The following is a 6,000-nucleotide window of genomic DNA, read 5'->3' on the forward strand; positions in this document are numbered from 1 at the left end:
GGATAAAAATCTCTTTTTAAGCAATTTTATTTTGAACTACTGTCCTTATGATATGAACACACACACACACACACACACACACACACACACACACACACACACACACCTATGTATTCACTTATATGTTGTTTATTTCATTTTGATACAGTGATTAAATCAAATTTTTATGAGATCGATCGTATCCTGGCCATCTTGTTTATTTTGCGGGTGAGGAGGGGGTGCCTTTAAACGAAAAAGGGATTAACAAAGCACAAAATGAAAAAAGGGATTAAAAAAAAACAGAGAAACTCTGTAAAATAAGTGAAAAAAACTAAAATATTTATGTACGTATTTTTTCTGCCCATGTTTCAAAATAATTGTGTCAAATTTTGACAATCTTTAAGCGGTGATAGTTATCTCACTTGGTGACAACCCTTCCTTGTTCGCAAAATAGGCAAGATGGCACTATATGATCAATCTCATTAAAATTTGATTTTCCTCTGTAAAAAAATTTTTTAAAAGACACTACTTGATCAAATTAAGTAATTTTTTTTTTTTTTACGAGAACAATTCCATAACGGGTAAAATAATTTTTTTTCAATATTTTCATTTTTTAATGTCTTGCTTAAACAAAACAAGTACCCTAATTACTTTAACTAAATATAATGATGAAATTGTGTTATTACATTCATATTTTGTCATTGCTGAGATAAGCAAGAATTTTCTTCAAGGTTATATGACTGAACAAATTTTTAGAAACTCAGAAGAATAATAGATGAACGGACAACAAAAAAAAGTTTAACACTGAAAACCAAACAAATTGTTTGTTTTCATTAAAATATTATTAATGATCTATACAAAAACATGGCCTGTAGAGATAAAATTGGAATTGTATCCTATTTATTGTTGTTACTGCAGATTATTATCTCAACAAGCACCTGTTTTATTATGATAGTATATTAGAAATTCATAAGAAATAAGCAGTCACCCCATTGGTCGGTTTTACTGCCCACAGTTTTGTTTGGACCAATCAGATAGGCCCTTATTAATCACTGACGTTCGTCGGCACCTTTTCTCAGTTTCAGAAAAGACGGTGGTCGAAGAAGACATGAAACTCATTCTCCTTATTTTTGAGGCATGGAACCTCAAATGCTTTTGTCTCTCTGAGACAAAATTAATGTTATTCTGATGTGGAGTGAAATGTTACCTTTATTTGAAAACACTTATGCCCAATGTTGGGCGAGATATATCATTAGCACTGTTCTTCTTATATATTACTGGCAGTACCCACTAACCGACATTGCTCAGTGGAAGCGTGCCCCCCCCCCCACCTCAAAAAAAGTTAAAGTACGGTTGTTGTTGTTGTTGTTGCTGCCCAACTCCTAACCTCCTCATGTTACAAACAGCTTTCGGAATAGACACTGCTACCTCCTCATGGTAAGAACAGCTATCGGAATATCAAGAACGGGTGGAGAGAGTATTAATCAACCCCCAGCCGTAAAAAAAAAAAGTTAAAAATTTAAAAAAAATAGCAGCGACGGGAAAAAGAAAAAAAAAATTGATGTAGTAGGCATGCCAGGTGGAGAGAGGAAAAAAACAAACAGAAAAACATCCATTTAGTCGTTGAAGTTGTGGATAATGCCTCCGTGCTTAAAAATAGTTTGTCTCAAAGTTGTATTAAGATGCAGAAATTTTATTTAAGAACGAAAACATGTAATCCTATCCTAATGGAATGAAACAAAACTTCTGTGTATTTATCTTTTATTATTGTTTTTATTAATTACTGCAATAATTTCACTTATCACCGTAACCCCACAAAAATAACCAAAATAAAAAATAAAAATAAACCCAAAAAACAAACAAAAAGAAAACACCCCCAAACCAAATGAAGACTTTACGTTTCATTTTGATAAAAAAGGCAAAAAAAAACAAAAACAAAAACAAAAAAACAAATGAAACTTTTAATCAGATAATAAAAAACACGAAATGTTTCACATAATGAAAATAAGGAAACACATTATTTAGCGGGGTTACCCAGTGTTAGTATGTATAGGTGTTGCATTAAGAATACTTACTCCTCCAAAAAAATAGAGGTATAAATAGGAAAATGTAGAACGTAAAATAGCACATAAATAAACCTTTTTCAATGTTAAAACTTTCTCCACATCAAAAAAAAACAAAAAAAAACGTTACATTGGCATGAACCTGAAACCCCTATATTTCGACTCAGCTGCTTTATCCATTGGTCCACATTGACGAAATTGAAATGATGTTGTGTTTTTTTACTATCTAAACCAAAGCAAGGAAAAACACGAGGCACGCATGCATGGTTAGTGAAGGAACGATTTTTTACAACTCTTGTTGAATTCGCTGTGTTTTTAAACACAGAAAAAAGAAAAACACGTTAGCGTACATTTATAAATATTGAACCCCATCTTTCCCCTCCCCACCCTAAAAAAAGGGAAACAAAAAATACAAGAAATGCGGATTATATATTTTGTCTTGTTAAGTATTTTTGAAAGTTTTCTAGTTGGTTAAAATGTAATTGAGCTAAATATAGGACGGTAAAATCTGATATGATGTAAAAAAAAAAAAAAAAAAAAGCTGCGACATAATTGTTTAAATTTAACAATTTATTAAATACCCCCCCCCAAAGAAAACACATCAAAAACAAAAGAAGGTTTTTCGTTTGTATTTGATAAAAACAAATAAAAAGCCCCCCCCCCAAAAAAAAGCACAAAACAAAGGAAACTGCATGTCATTGACATGAGGTGAAGGTGTGCATTTTAGTTTCAAGAACGGCTGGTAGAGGGCGTTTGTAATCCTAGGACAGGGTCGATAGCTCATACTTTTATTTAGATATAATTTTTTTTAAATGCTATTTTACAACATTGACATACTAAAATTATCTATAATAAAATGATATTTTGCTACATTGACAAACAAATTATATTTTGATATATGTTTATACAATTTTACTGTGAAAAAAAAAACAACCTTTCTGTACAAAAAAGAAAGTATTCTTAAACTCTAAATGTTTCATGTTTTTAAAATTATATTTTGCTACATTGACAAACTACAATTATATTTTGCTACATGTTTATACTGCAAAAATAAATAAATGATTCTAAAAACAATCTATAAATGTTTCATGTTTTTTACATATGTATTTTTAGTTATAAATCACTCATGAACAGAAATACTATTAAAACTTGAAAATTATATATTGATACATATTTTTATACAATAAATGTTTTGATTTTCGTATATTTTCTTGTTCTTTATCTCGTTATAATACATTTTCGTGTTCTCGGAGACACTTGTTTATATTTGAGGTTCACAGAACGGTTGAAAGAGGGCATTCAAAGAACAGGGGTCGATAACACATCTCAGACATCTCATGCCATTGACATACAGAAGTGCCAAAACAAATGTAACTGTTTTTATCGGAAAGCGAAAGTTTTATAAACAAGAAAGAAAAACACGTCAGTGTACATTTATAAATAATGAACCCCATCCCCCCCCCGATGAAAGAAAAAGTATATAAGTAAATGAAAAAAATATAAGAAATGTGGAGTATATTTTATGTGGTGCTAATTATTTTTTTAATATTTTCTAGTTGGTTAAAATGTAATTGAGGTAAATATAGGACGCTAAAACAGGATATGACATATGGAAAGCTGCGCCGTAATTGTTTTAAATTTAATTTTTTTTTTCTTCCTTTGAAGATTGTAATGCTGGGTATGGGGCAGCCAAACCAGCTGCCAACATTGCCCCGCTTTTTTATTGAAACCAACCGAGAGCTCTTTTTAGTATCCTTGCTGTTCCCTTAAGTGCAATTGTCTGAATCTCTTTTGCACTTGGTTCACCAGGAATATTAGTTAGGTAGGACTTCAGGTTCTTCTTCATAAGTCCTGTGGCACCTATGATAATTGGTATGATTGATATCTCCCTAAGATTCCAGTTTCTTTTCATATCATACATGAGACCTTGGTATTTGGTCTGTTTCTCTCTTTCAGCTCTGTTAAGACCGCCATCATTAGGAACACTCACTTCAATCAAAGTTGGAATAGTGGAGCAGTTTTTTGTCCCACCTGGGAAGTATGATGATTATATTTGGGTTCCACATAGATCCGTTATTAAGGAGGGACCTGAAGTGATGACAAAAATTTGTCTCGTATTTAACTACTCTCTGAAACGTTGAGAGGGGACATCAATTAATGACGCTGCCTACATGGGCGTGAACTTATCTGCTAATTTATTGGATTTATTGCTGAGATTCAGGAAAAACGAATATGTCCTTCTTGGTGATATAAGGAAGGCCTTTTTACAAATTCACCTTAAATCAGAAGAAGATAAAAACAGATTTTGTTTTTTCCTTAAAAAGGATGACAAATTATTTACTTACAGGTAAAAAACAATTATATTTGGGTTCAATGCTAGCCCCTTCATTTTGAACTTAATTTTGAAATTCATTTTGAACTTCATTTTGAAATTCTATGCAGAAAAATATGCAAAAGATGCAGCATCGCATGCTATTTCCAACAATTTTTATGTGGATAATCTTGTCACCACCAGTTTTGATGGAGAATCCCTACTTGCTATTTATAACAATGTTTGTAGCAGATTGTTAGAGGCAAGCTTCGATTTGCGATTCTAACTGTTCTAAGATACAAGATAAAATGTTGGAGGACGAAACTATTTCTTCTCCCTTCCCAGCTTTTGAGAAGGTATTGGGATACCAATATGATCCTATTCGGGACACGTTCAAGCTTTCTCCCACTTTAGTGGACCCTAAGGTCAATACCAAATGGGGGATTCTTTCGCAAATATCACGAGTATATGACCCTTTATCTTTGCTTCTCTCCGCCATGATACAGGGGAAGGTCATTGTTAGCTCAATCTGGAAAAGCAAGTTGTTGTGGGATGAGTGGATTCCTGAAGAGCTCAATAAGCTGTGGCAAATCCATGCCAAGGATCTAAATGACTTGGGGAAATTTGAATTTCCCAAGCGTGTATTGTCAGAAAATCATTCTGTCGAATTGATTTGCTTCTATGACACGTCGAAAAACGCATACGGATTCACCCTATATGTGAAGCAGGGAGCAATTGTTCTCTGTTGTTTGCAAAGGCCAGAGTGACCCCAATTAAGGGGAAGTCACTCCTCACTTTGGAACTAATGGCTATGTTTTTAGCCCTTAAGGTAGCCCCTCAGATTTTGGGTGCCCTGGGGCCTCTTAACATTGATAACTTTTTCTGATATCTGATTCCTAAGTTTCCCTCTCGTGGGTCCTAAACGATAAAGGATTCAAGAAAAATATATTCATTGAAAACAGGATCGAAGAGATCAAAAAATTTTCAGAAGATATTAATATTAAATTTGGAGTTCTACTGAAATTAAAATATATTTCATCGTTGGAAAATTCGGCAGATCTTCTAACTAGAGGTATCAACACATCTAAATTTCCCCAGTTATTCAATTTCTGGATGTATGGCTCGAAATTGCTCAATAGAGATGGCATTGATTGGCCAATCTCTCCCTTACCTTGTCTAAATGAAACTAATAAAAAATAGTATCATGTTTGTACTCTCGAAAGTCACATCCTTCTGAAAATACCTTCCTGTTGGATATTACAAGGTATTCCAGCTTATCTAAGGCCTTCTCTCATGAACTAGGTTACTTGAAACAACCTTCCGGTAAAGTGCCTCCCCCTAGAGTAACTGCCTTGGGGTTATTCCTTGATAAAGATAGGTTAATTAGAACCAGAGATAGGATACAGAATTCTGATATTCTGCCGTTCGAGGTCAAGTTTCCCCTTTTGTTAGGAAAAAATCATTATTTAACAAAACTGGCGATTAAGGAAGCTTATCTTAACTGTTGCTTCATGGGGGTTAATTCAACCTTCAGTAAGTTAAGGCTGTCTGGGGTTTGGATCCCTCAGGGGAGACAAGCCGTAAAAGTCTTTGTGCGTACTTGCATTGTATGTAAAAAAAATAAATGCTTTGCCTTGTAAGGTACCT

The sequence above is a fragment of the Euprymna scolopes genome, chromosome 4 (genome assembly GCF_053919585.1).
Source record: "Euprymna scolopes isolate OS-2025 chromosome 4, ASM5391958v1, whole genome shotgun sequence".
Lineage (NCBI taxonomy): Eukaryota > Metazoa > Mollusca > Cephalopoda > Sepiida > Sepiolidae > Euprymna > Euprymna scolopes.